Below are 14,277 nucleotides of genomic sequence, written 5' to 3' on the forward strand. Positions count from 1 at the left end.
CTTCAGGCTCGTATTCATTGACCGAATTAATCGTACTTTGACCTTTCGATATTCAGAGCCGATTTATTTTTAGCTCCATCAGAAACTGAATTGCTTATGCTGATGAGGCAAATATTGTAAACAAGGATTCCCCTATTAACAAGAGTTTTTCTGAAAATACGTTTTGAAACGCCGGTATTTAAGACTTCCACTCTATCCCAGTACTGACCGGTGCCTTCTTCTATTTACAACATATTCAGTAGATACGCACGACAGCTTTGAAAACAGCTTGACAAATTCGAAATTTTTGAATCGGATCATTAATAAAACTAGGTTTGCGAACGAAATCCAAGATCTGAAAGTTATCTGTGGATAATTGGCTTTTATTCTCAAAGCGGCGTTATAATGCAGTTTTCCACCATGTCTTTTCATGACGAAACTACCAAATCTACGTTACTTCATAGTCTGACGAATGAACTTGTTGATAAATGATAAATGCAAAATTTGTCGGGCCATACACACTGTTTACGTAACGGTGTCAAAATGAAATTAATAATTCGAGTAGCAGCCTTAATGGGCGGATGTCCTGCTTGCATAACGAGAACGTTTACAGCGGTGTAATTATTTAAATATGTACAAAACTTTGAGTTCATCCATCGTGGCAGCTTGAAGACAACGATGGCAAAGTTTCTGTTACTTTTCATTGCACTCCAGGTATGTTCCTCGCTAGTGCTTCACAGAAATGTCTTTAACAATGTAGAATTTTTACAGCAAATATGGATGATGGCCACAAGATAATCTTTTAAACTCTCTAACAGGTTAACCGAGATATTTTTAAGTCTCTCTTAATTCACTTTTAACAGGAATTCGTCTTTGTTGCTGAAAGCTTCGAAAATCGTAAGTACTTATATGTTTCCGTTTTCATTTGTGATTAGTTTTTGCGCGTGCGTTATCTTATTGAGCTCTACTGATACAATGGGATGGGAAACCTGTTAGAAGGGGTGCTACTTCGCCAATTTTAATCTGGGCTCGGACGTTGTCGTATCGGTGTAACACATTTGTGAAGCAACTTGTAAGATTAATCATGCTGTTATGAAACTCAAAACAAAGTTTTCCCTAAAACGTTGTATCATCGGTGGAAAAAATTCCGAAGAAAGGCGGATTATAATAATATGTGTTAATAGACGGCCAATGCTCCAACAGAAATGGTTTTCCCGTCTATTTTTTTCGATTCCTTGTTTGTGGATGATTGTGGTCTGTCTTGACAAGAGGAATGGTTTTCCCATCTGAATTTGTTGATTCCATGTTTACCAAACTCTTGCTTTAACGCCGATAACTACGAATTCGCGTTCAAGAACACTTTTTATTTTACAAAACAAGTCATCAGTAAAACAACTAATTGCCTTTCTGCTAGACTAGCATTTAACCATATTGCTAATTCTACCCACTATGACATCTCGTCTGATGAAAACTCGTTTCGACTACCTTGTTCACAAAACTGCAGGTTACCTGTCCATAATTATCTGTCAAGAATGCGGTATATTTTTGATCATCATTTGCCCTCGATGTCATAGGCACCTCAATAGTGACAGCCCAGACCACTCAACACGTTTTTAATTTGACAAGTTTTCCCGTTTTTGTGATAGTGCCCAAGAAGTTAACGCTTAAATTTGAGGGATAATCTCCGGAAACAGTGTCCGGTGTCAAAAAATCCAGCAGTCTCAAAGTAAAGTCAGGCTAATTCGTATTTCCTGCTATGTCTTATTTGAGGCCGATTCTCCAGGCTTTTACCACTTCATCTTTTTTAGCCCCAAATACAATGATGACTCACAAAAGTTCCCTGATATATATTTCTTGCAATCATGTTCTAAATATCTTGGATAAGCAACAAAGATAGGAGATCAGAAGTTGTTTTGCACGAGGCTCGTAAATTTCGATTAGTTTCTAATTTGATGCCGATTATGTTCCAATGTTTAGATGGCACATATGCATTTAAAATGCAAGTTTGAATTTAAAGTGTCCTTGAGTAGATTATTCCTTTTTATCCTAAGGCTACCCACCCAACGGAGTAGACGAAACAAATTATTGTTTGTGGCCCTCTCTTACTTTGTAGCTATTCAACAAAGATAGTTCTCGGTTAGTAAACAATTTTTCACGGTAGCGGTTTTTTTTCAGGATCGGAGCCGCAAAACACTGCAAGTACTTGCGTTTAAACATACCGAGAACAAAGAAAACAATTTTTCGCAAATCTAGTCAGCAATTCTCCGAAATCATCGCTTAGCCATGACAAAAGATCTTTACCTGATTTAGCTTGTTCGAACAAGATATCATTCTATTGTTTTTTGCGTCCGTCCCCTCGCTCCAAAAAAGAGATTGAGACAGAAAACTTCAGTCAACATCCAGCGTTGTAGTACGTTACTGACCTGCTGGTGTGTTTAATACTGTACCTTAACAGGAGGAGAAGTCAGCTTGAGTTCAACTTCGACTGAGAAAGCCGAAAATGTAGAAGTTCTGTGAAAATTGATTATTGTTTTAAGAAAAAACCAGAATTTCCGATACTAGAGAGTTTAATTAATTCAGAGTGGATTTTCTATTTTGATTCGAAGGTGCTTAAGAGTTATGTACTGACTGCAAATGAAATACTAATGTTCATCTTCAAACAAGCGTTGATGAAGAAAAAAAAAAGAGAAACTCTTCCAGGCATGTGTAATTTAAGGAAATACATGTAACTCCTGTGTCTTTGTTTGATGATTTTTTTCCTTTTTTTGCCACCAGTCTTGTTTGAGAGAAAACTGTGAGTGTTTGTCTTGAGAAATAAAGACTAGTGATGATGTCACTTAAGAACTGTTGGTACCATTCCTGCTTACTAGAGGTTTCCTGTCCAGTCAGAGATTTGATGCCTTGCCACCATTTCTTGGGGTTAGTTTCAGCCAGATAGTTTACTTTGGGGTTATAATAAGAGCGCTTCGCTGTTTTAATAGCGCCAGGGACTCTATTCCGTCACAGCCTATAGACTGGCGAATCTTTCCCGTATGTAATAAATGCTTCTTGTCAATTGTTAATCAAAGATTTCAATATTCATCCAAGGTTTATCATATACCTAGGTTTTTACTGTTTTCCATGGAAAAAAGTTTCAATAGCTGAACGAAGTTCCTGAGAGAATACCTCAAACTTAGAAACACATGAGGTAGCATTGTAAACTTGGGTCCAATCCCTAGTTGTAATCCAGGATACAAACTCTCTCCATTTGCTTGCGCGGTACTGCCTTCTGTGAACTTTTTGTACAGAATCATGTCAAGGTGGAAGTTTAACAGTTGAGCACACTAGGACGGTGTAGTGTTCCGATGAGCCAAGCTTTGGTATCCTCTGAGGATCGAAGGTGTGGGGTCTATCAGTGAAAAATCATTCAAGTATCCCAGAGTCTCTTGTGTTGAATTGAACTAGCTACTTCAGGTGATTAGGTCAAGAAATAGAGTCAGAGCGCAAGCCGGTTGAAGCCGGTTTTCCTCTTTATGTTTCGACAGATACGTATCCATTGTATTTTGCATATAATCCCAAAGAGTAACATTTTCCTCTTCACCATTAGCGGTTGAATGATAAACAACTGCCAGAATAAGTATGCAAATTCTTTGCGGGAGTGATTGCGATGTTAATTGTACCCAGATAGATTCCAATTTCTCTTGTTCCATTTCTACTGATCGCTTACTCGGAATTTCCTCCTTGCTGTATACGCAGCAGCCACCGGATTAGTATTTCTCAATGATAACAAGAATCTAGGTAGCGAGACAGCCGAATCCGGTATCAGCTGCGAAAGCCACGTCTCAGTTATGCAAATGACATATGTTTTGTTGCGAATGGCGACTTGATGCAATTTGTCTACCTTGTTCGATAAATTGCGAATGTTTGTAGCTAACATAGAAGGGACTCTGTAAGACTTTGCGTGCAGGACTCTCTTCATGTAGGACTGATCTCTGCCACGCGAGACTGTCGCAGAGAGGACTCGGTTGGTGATTCTCATTTTAATTTGTTCCTTCGAGGAGATGGTAACTCAATAAACTCAACAGGATATATCCACGCCGGTTAACATACAGATAAAGGCAAAAAGGTTGTCCCATTCGCAAACTGTAAACAACAGCTGTTATAGTCCAACCTCGTGGTTACCAACTTGTGACTCCGTTTCAATATATACACGAACACAGCTCGGGCGTTTCTTATAAATTACGATGACTGTGAAATACAGATGAATAAAGGGGGTAAGTTTCAAAAGAAAGTGTGGCGCGTGGGTAGGGGTAGCAAGGTAATTTGGTTTTATTAACTGGGTTGATACTGTGAATTGACCTCCGTAAAGGATTTCGAAGCTGACGTTTCGAGCGTTAGCCCTTCGTCAGCGGAGCGTTTGGCGAAGGCTAACGGCCGAAATGTCAGCTTTGAAACCCTTTACGGTGGCCAATTCACATTATCAACTCAGTTGATAAAACCAAATTATCAATCACAGACTGATTCTCCACGTTCCAGTGTTAGTAGAAGAATAAACGTGTCATAAGCATGTTCATGAAAACTCGAAGCTAACTCGAGCATCGAATTATCTTACTAGAGATTTTGGGCGAGGAGAAAATCGCACCATGTTTTGTAAGGCATATCATTTCCTGCAGTTCGAATTGAGTAGAAAGCTTGAAGACATAGGATGACGACCAAACAATGCTGTTCGCAGTGGAAATAAGTCCATGAAACCAGGGAGTTTGTTTGTAACACATTTTTGACGGGTTCTTACATGACAATATTGTCAAAATAAATTACCGCGACAAACTCACTTGTAAACATGAACCTCGCTGACTCAACCTCAATAGAGGTTTTGCACAGCAGCCATGTTGGATGGCAGGAACACCAGATTATTTTACCCATGGGAAAAAAAATTCTTTCTTATGCAAAATATTTTCATTGTTCTTGCCATCCAACATGGCTGCTGTGCAAAACCTCTATTTCATCTTAATCTTCGGAAAGGCCACGAATTCAAATCCTATGGTAAAACCATTCACGCATCTTCGACATAGGAGCGGATCTAAGAGTGAATGATGGAAGCTTGCTTGTAATTTCGCCGCTGGGTATTATCTAAAAACTTTCTAGGCAAAATGCTTCTTTTCCTTTTACCCACGACTGAAATAAACAACGAAACGAAAGTATCAAAAGAGATTTCCCAAGACATAAAACTGTAAAAACGAACGATAAAATCCGACGTTTAATTTCGGAGTAGTCGTGACTCCATTATCAAGGAAAATATGAACGATCATGCAAATTGCAACATATAAAGCATTTTAGGCGCGAAGAATTAACATAAGAGGGTGCGAAGATCATAAAAATATTATAGAAATAGTTTCGCACGAATGGAAACGAAAGAAAAAAAAATTTGGCGAATACAAACACTCTGAGTGTTGTTTGAGCGATGAACCGGCGCGAAGGTTTTTACTGAAAGGACGAATGCCAGATAATTTTTCTGCAACGTCATTTAATTTTTTGTCTGCATCAAAACTATGAGTTATAAACAGAAAATCGTATCAAATGAAAGAAAATTGAATTTTCTGGGGCATCAGCTTGGAAAAAACTCAGATAAGACTCAACTTACCTCTCCACCTTTTCACGTCCTTCCTCGGCTTTTTCGTAGTTCACTTTCTCCGTGTTGTTAATTTTTTTCAGTCCATTTCCTTAGGGTCTTTATCTTTTCTTCTCCCGGTACTCTCCGTTAGAATTTCGCCTTTTTACTCAATTTCTTTTTTTTTTTTCTTTGGCTTTCTTCTTCCCCGTGTTTCTGTCTACTTGGACGAGTCCTTTTTCACCCTCGTTCGCGTCGCTGACGACTCGCTCTGCGCTTTGGCTTCTTTCCTCTATTTCCCGTCTCGGTTGACTTAAACCCTGTTTCCAGAACTTTGATTTGGGATAAATTCCTCAGTTGACATAGCTTTTTCTACCGATATCGTTGCTTTGTAAGGTGATATAAAAACGCAAATTACCGGAAAATAATGCTTTAAATCGACTCAATCAGCATGATTTGGCTCTGAAAAAAAGCGCCCACGCGGGCTTCACGTCAGCCAGCCCACATGAAGCCCTTGTGTTATGCCAAACTTTTTTGCGCCTTGAGACCGCACCTGGCGACCGCACACGAGTATACGCACTTCATCAGGCTTCTTAGATGTACGCTAGTGCAAGCGCACCCGATTTCTCAGTCGCACAAATAACCTTACCCCTTTTTTTTACCTGGGGGTTCCCCTCTGAATAATTATGCCAAGATTAGTGCCCTCAATTGAACAGTTCGTATTTGCTATAAGTAGCACCTTGTACAAACGGTCGGTCGTACGGTCACGTGGAAACCAAAATTCTTCAGGCTTGATAGGTTACCATTGTATTTTTTTAGAAAATTACCCTCTTCTTCCTTATGAAATTTGAATAGAAAACCGCCTCCGGTTTACAAAGCACTTACTTGACATCCTTAGAAACCAAAAGGAAAAGTTGTCTTGAAGTTTCGATAATCATCGGCATATCCACTCGATGTCTCCCTTGATCTAAGAATGGCATTTTATACTGTGGACCATAACATATGGTTTTTCTTCTTGTTTGAGTAACAATAAGCTAACCTGTAAATTCGGTTGCAGTAAATCAGCCGAGAGGTTTCTTAACTTTGTTGTTCCACAGGGAACTATTTAAGGCCCCCTTCATTCTCGTTATATCATAAAAATGATTTACTCGTTTGTCTACATCACTCACAACTATCTAGAATCAGCTAAATTCGTTCGAAATGCTGCTAAATCAATTTACAATAAATTGTTTTATTGATAGTCTACTGTGTAGTTGTGAGGTTGACCACTGATGGAGGCAATAACTGGACAAGAATCTAACCATTATCTTGCAGATCCAATTTCGTTGAAAGCCTCGACCAGTCGTCTGTCTTTTTGAAAAAAAAAAATTAAATAAGAAGGGGAATTATCTAAAAATCAACTGACTTTAATATCTATCCATCTACACGCCTGAGGCATAGATGGGGGGAATTAAGAAAATTGTCTGAAACCACATCAACCATACCTAATGTAATGTTCGCTCTGAGGAGGGCACAAAACATAATCATACCTAACAACATAAAACGTATTATTGCTATTATAATCACTTCTCGTGACTTTTGGGAGACAGGAACTAAATCAAATAACAAAACAGCCCGAACAATTAGGTGAGCGTGCGAGCGGCTAAAAATACATTTTTGCCCGCAAATACCCAATAAATTGAAAGTAATGTAAATCAACTGAATTTTTGTGAAAATTCTCACCGTCATTTGATTGAGGGTCTCAATGGGGTTAAGCGTCAACCGTCAAATGGCCAAAATATTAACCATTAACCGTCATAAACGCAATATTTTTACCGTCAACTGTCAAAACAAGCAAGCAAAATGTTAGCTGTCAAATGTCTTAGATATCTTTAATTAAGAACTAAACGATTGCCTTAATTGGGGTCAAGTTCTGTTGTGTATAAATAAAAGTTTAATATATCACAAAAATACATTTATGTCTTTATTTTCTATCCGCGAGTAAAACTGGTTAGCGACAGAACTGACCTCCGGTGTAGAAACACTTCCGGTGTCGTAAAACGTAAGTCATTTATTTATAAAAGGTGTTAAAAATTAGCGGTCCTTCACAAACGCATCATTATGAAAAATTACAGCCAAATTCGGGCGGTTAATTCGTTTTATAAACGACATTCCAAAAAATTAACCGTCAATTGACCTAACATTTAGCCGTCAAGCGTCAGTAGGGCTCATTTTTAACCGTCAACATTACCCCCCTTCCACAGCCTTGTAACAGCTTGACAATTTTGAATGCTTTTTGCCTCGGGTCATGGATGGTTTTTCATTTTACGGATTACTGATCCATCCAGGTTTGCGAGAGAGATCCAATATCTGAGAAAAATTTGGTTGAGTAATTTGTATTTAACATTAAAGCAGCTTTGCAATAAATTTTGCAATGTATCTTCCCAACTGTCAAAAGTATTTTACTTGATCTCTGATCTGGCAGCTGAAATTTTGAATGATTGACATATGCAAAACGATATCAAACTGAAATTAGTCGCTGAAGTACCAGCCCTCACGGGACCACTTTTTGTCTGCATAATGAAAAAAGCCGACAGAAGTGTAATCGTTTAAATATGTACAAAACTTTGGGTTCATCTGAAGTGGCACCTTGAAGAAAACGATGACAAAGTTTTTGTTACTCTTCATCGCACTTAAGGTATGTTCTTCGCGGGCTCTTAAAAGGAAACGTCTCCAACAAAGTAGAGTTGTTAAAATTAAGGCAAACATGGATGATGGTCAGTGAATAATCTTTAAACATTCTAAGAGGTTAGTCGATGCATTATTAAGTCTCAATTCATTTTTAACAGGAATTCATCCTTGTTGCTTAAGTCTCGTAAATCGTAAGTGCTCATTTGTTTCGCTTTTAATTTGTGAAAATTTTTATGTGTGTGCATTATCATATTGAGCTTATAACCAAAAGCATTTCTAAGATATGAAACCTGTTTGGGGAAGAATTTCCTCGCCAATTTTAATCAATGCATGGACGTTGTCGTATCTATATAACACAATAATAAAAATAACTCGTAAGATTCATCATGCTGTTATTAATCGGAAAAGAGAGATCATTCTAAAACGTTCTATCACAGCTAAAAACAGGCCTAAAAAGTGAAAAACGAGTTTTGAAAAATTTCCTCCATTTCAGTTTTTGACTTTGCGTTCAGTTATCATCCCTTCGCAGAAAATATATTTCATTTAAGCGGAAAATAAAGAACAAAGATGGGTAGATTACGGAACCGTTTGACGAAGTCAGTAACGATCGTGAACTTAATTCTTAGAATAAGGGAAGTCTTTAATTGTCTTAATCACTTGTTTCGTAATATCAACGCAGACTCTATACGTTAAACAGGAACGCGGCAAAATTTTGTAATTCTGTCCACCAGAAACTACTTTTTTTTTCTTTGTACTACGTAATAAAAATGAGGCCGGAGGAAAGCGGATTTTTTAATTTGCGGTAAAAGATGACCAGTGCTCCGTCTGTTCACAAGAAATATGGTTTTCTTAAATGAATTTGTGGACACATATTAATCAAACTCTTCTCTTAGAGCTGATAAATTCACGTACAAGGACACTTTTAATTTTACTAAAAATAAGTCATCAGTAATTACCACTTGGGACATCTCATCTCATCTCATCTCATATATAAAGACTCATTTTTTTAGGGCTCGACAAGTTAGCAAGTTAGCAATTCGAATTTACCCCCCGCCCCCCTCCCCCACCATGCAATGATTACTTTAACTGCCATGGAATCATGTATCCCTGACATTAGTCAGTGGATGCAAACGGACAAGTTAAAACTGAGTGCAGATAAGACAGAATGTCTTTTGATTGGAACGCTAGAACAACTTCAGAAAGTCAGTAACATCAGCATCTTATCCGTTGGCGACTCCAAAATTGCTCCATCATTTGAAGTTCGAAACTTAGGAATCTGGTTTGATTCGAAGATGAGTATGCTTAGTCATATAAACAGAACTTGCTCATCCGCATTCTATCATCTTTACAACATACGTAGAATTAGGAAATATCTAAGTCGTTCAGTTACCGAAACATTGGTTCATGCTTTTATAACCAGTAGAATAGATTATTGTAACAGTCTACTATATGGCCTCCCGAATTCACATATCATGAAACTCCAACGGATACAGAATGCCGCAGCTCGGTTGGTCACTGGATCACCAAAATACTTCCATGTTACGCCATTACTTTTCCACCTTCATTGGCTCCCGATTAGTTACCGTATAAAGTTTAATATTCTCCTTTTGACATTTAGCTGTTTATATGGTCTAGCCCCCTAACTATTTGACTGATTTGATTAGCATCAAAAGCGATCCAGGTACTCTCTTAGGTCGAACGAGTCTTTTACTCGAATTATCCAGCACCAGGACCCGTCCAACCCTTGGTGATCTTGCCTTCCAATCAGCTGTACCTCATCTTTGGAATGCATTACCTTCGACAATTCGTAACATAAAGACATTGGACACTTTCAAGACTGCTATCAAAACTAATTTTTTTAATCTAGCTTTCAAATAGATTTTTATTTTTACTCATGTTTCTTATTCACTTAGCTAGGTTATTGTTCTCTTTGAGTGCAGAGACTCGAAGGTTCCAATAGGTTCTTATATCTTAGTTACTTTTGCCATAATTTTATCTTATTGTGAAGCGCGACTGAATATATTCATATAGAGGTCTGCGCTATATAAATGTAAATTATTATTATTATAATTAAAGTTCTTAAGCAATCATGCCTAGATCATCTTGGACAGGCCACAACGATAAGAGACTAGAGGTTGTTTCATAGATGTCGACCACAACTAGATCAGTTTCTAATTTGAGAACACCGATTATGTTTAAATCTTTTGATGCCATATTTAAAATTCAAGTTTGATTTTAAAGTGTCCTCCAGTAGGTTATTCCTTTTGCGCTGTACACGCGAGCGGAATAGAAGAAGGAAATCGTTGTTTGTGACCGGCTTTTTTACTTTGTAACTATTCAACAAACATAGTTTTAGTGGACGACTTATCCAGCAGTAGTGAAAAGTGTTTTTTTCCAGAACCGGAGCCGCAAAACATTGGAAAGCACGGTCTTTCGTAAATTTATTCAGCAATTTTCCGAAATCATGACTTGGCCATGATAGTAAAAGATCTTCACCTGATTTAGCTTGTTCGAGCAGAATACCATTCGAAGGTAGCTTGACTCCAACTTCGACTGAGAAAGCCGAATGTCGAAGTTCTATGAATAGTAAATACTGTTTAAGAAAAAAAGCTGAATGTGCGTTACTATGTGAAAACAGGATTTTGCCTTCACAAACAAACGGATGGACGGCGAAATTTTAATAAACTTCCTCTGGGAAAAGGTTTCCCTGAGGCCGGGATCTATTACGGCTGTTGACTATCCTTGAGACAATGACTAACAACAGTAAGGTTGGTTCCAACGTAGATTTATTCTGCAAACGCTACTGAACTGACGTGGTCCTAATTTGGCCTGACCTGGCTTGACCAGAACTGGCTACCTGGCTGAGTTTCTCCTAGTCAGAACTGGCTCGAACAAAGAAAGCTTTTCAAAACAGCTCTATTTAAGCCCAATATACAAAGGATTAGGTAATGCTGTGAATTATCTAAAGAATCACGCAATCTACCAAAACGATTGGCTAGGCAGGAATTAGCCCCTTTCGAAAAGCTCTGGTGGATAACAACTACACAACATGACAGGTGACGGTTACAGTTTAACACTAATTACAGTTATGATCTAATAACAACTTTTTACGGTTGACTGAATAGGAACTGGTAGCATTTGCGTTTTGCTGAGCTTAGCAAGATCTCACAGTTTCTACGTTGAATTTTATATATTTTTAGCGCTATTTCGGGTCAAAGGTGCTTCCATCGAAATAGGTTTTAAGTCATGTACTAACTGCAAAAGGTAATTAATGGTCATGTTCAGACAAATGTTGTTGGAGAAGGAAAGAGAAACTCATTCACACATGTGTGATTTGAGGAAATGAATGTAAGCCTTATGACTTGGTTTGATGATTTGTTACCAGTCTTGTTTAAGAGAAAACTACAAGAATTTGTCTTTACAAATAGACCATATTGCTGTTTAACTGAACAAATGTACAACCGCTCTACTTATACGGCTTAAATTGGACATCCGTATCAAGGGAAACCAGTTGAATAGTTTTCAGTCATAGCAAAATACCACTTTTCTTTTTCAGCTGGTTCCTTTATAATAAAGAGAGGCGAATTTCTTGAAATTAACACAACTGCTCCGTCCATTAACTGCAGTTCGGGTGCTAATTACAACTCAACACTTCAGGAAAGAAGCTCTCCGGCACATGGCAGCCATCTTGTTGCTCACATAGAGTTCAGTGGTAACATTGAGTTCTGGAGCGGGTCAACAGTTCAAGTGTTTGGGAAGTATGCTCTGAGTTTAAAGAGTCAGAGTGGAAACATCTCGATACACACTGATGTGAGCATGATTTGTGGGGAGAGAGTGTTTGATACAACATGTCTTGGTGGATTTATACAGAATTCTACTGGAGAGACGGTCAGAGGGTCAAAAATATACCTAGGTGAGACGCGCTTTGAATGCCTTATTGTTTTTGCTCTGAGAATAGACAAAGCCGGAAAAGTCTAGTTCTCTGTCGAAATTATTAAGTCGACCTTTGTTTGCATTTAAACCTTTTGATACAGATGCCCAAAGAACTTTATCTAATGACAAATCTAAATTTGAAAATCATCAATTTTGAAGGCTGTCAACAACTCGATTTGAGCACTAATGGGACAGTTTATGCGTCATCTACTCGCCAATTGGACTAATTGGACAACGCGCTTTGTTATATACCTAAACTTTCACTCAACAAAACGAGCACTGTTAAGGGACAAAACCTGTCGGGACAATTTGTTCGTAGGCACAAAACTGTTTCACTTCTCTAAATTTTTCTATCTGATTGAAAAAATTCCTCCCCTTTCTTTCCAATGTTTTTCCATCTATCTCACTTAACAATTCCAAGATGTGTTTTCCGAGGAAAAGTAATGTATGAAACAGCACGGAAAGGATGAAAAGAAGAGCACATTAAGTATAGTTTTCGAAAGTAGATATCTCTTATAATTTCAAACGTCACCTGAGAAACTTCACCACGGATATATTCATTAAATCACTCCGCACACTTTCAAATTCACTTTAGCTCAAGCATTTGCGCTAGATGCTCTTCCTCCGCCAAGCAGAGAAAATTTCAATTTGATCTCTATCTCTTAAACTGAGTAAAACATTAAGTAGTGGATCCAAAGTGGAAAAAGGACACACATCCAATCAAGGGACGAAACCAAAAAGCTTTTGTTATTCAAGCAACATTGACAACGTCATTATTTAAAAGTTGATAGATGACAAAGGGCGGTGTAAATTTCAAACTAAAAAACTCTGCATCTTTCTAAGCGAACTTTGAAAAATCTGTGGATATATCCACATAGTGCCTTCCATACATTTGTATCTCGGGTATTTTTCGGGTATGATTGGAACAATTACCACATACTAGGAAAAATTGCTGAATTCTGATTGGCTGAGACAAAGTACATCCTCTCTTAATCGCGTGGGCAACCTTGATAATCAATAATTGATAGTTCCTCTGCAACGAAAGACTTTTTACAACAGGAGATTTTTGCTGGAAAGGTTTTTGTGATAACGGCTGCTTGATCAAGTTGAAGGCAACGAATAATTCATCGGGAAACTTATACGTGGCAGCGGATATAAAAGCGCTTAAGAGCAAATGTGGCCAAAAATCGAACATTTTCAAAATATTGTGGCGGCAGCCAAAAAATCGATTCGGCTCATATTCTCAAGCTAGGTAGGCCTCATGGTGAAACAAAACACTGCATACTTCGTTTGGCTGAATATCGATTTATTTTGGAGAAAATCGATAACAACTGAATTTCGCCAAATTGCCGCTTTTGAAGCTCAAAATTTCAGACGAATCTCGGAGCGTTGCGCCACGAATTGACAACACTTGGACCGATAAAAAGTACCAAATCTTGAAGAGCAACATCAATACATGTGTTACGGCAATTTGAGCAATTCTTGATCATTTATTTACACAATCTAATTAAATTTATCCGACCCTCCTCTAACAAGATTAAAAATAGGTCAAAAGCAACCTGTTATTTAGCTATGTGGTAAATAAAATAATCGACTGAAAATCTAACTTTTGGAAGGCGAAGTGTGGTTCTTTTCGATCTCCAAAGGATTTTTTTGGGGTAATGATTCTGTGCGATTTAATCAAATTTTAAAGTTGGAGAAAATGAGCTGATTTGACGGTGCAGTCAGTTATTCGAAAATGTACACATTCACACGCAAACTCAATTGTTTCGCTTTTTACATCCAGTCTACAGCTTATTTAACATATCATCTTACCGTTCATATTGCTGTATCCCAAAAGGTTATTGCAGTCCTGAAATTGTTGCATCGCTCCCATAATAGCGATATATATATATATATATATATATATACTGCAGACAGTGCACACTGTTTCGACCTATGTGGGTCTCATCAGTGCAGTGCATACACTGGGCCAAGCTCTGGAATAAACCATTGCCTGGGCGCTACACTTGTGGGACCAAGTGCAGACACGTTGCCATGCGCGAGTGCTCAAATCACAACAAGGTGATGAGCTTCGCCCGAAGGCTAAGTGCATGGCAACCCCAGTG

General features: G+C 38.1%; 1 protein-coding gene across 1 annotated transcript in view; it reads right to left on the minus strand.

The window, feature by feature from the left end:
* LOC148735282 (uncharacterized) overlaps positions 1-14,277 on the minus strand; it is an 82,044-nt gene that overhangs the window by 2,048 nt on the left and 65,719 nt on the right. The gene's annotated exons all lie outside the window — the stretch shown is intronic.

The sequence above is a fragment of the Stylophora pistillata genome, chromosome 3, assembly GCF_964205215.1.
Source record: "Stylophora pistillata chromosome 3, jaStyPist1.2, whole genome shotgun sequence".
NCBI classification, from domain to species: Eukaryota; Metazoa; Cnidaria; class Anthozoa; order Scleractinia; family Pocilloporidae; genus Stylophora; species Stylophora pistillata.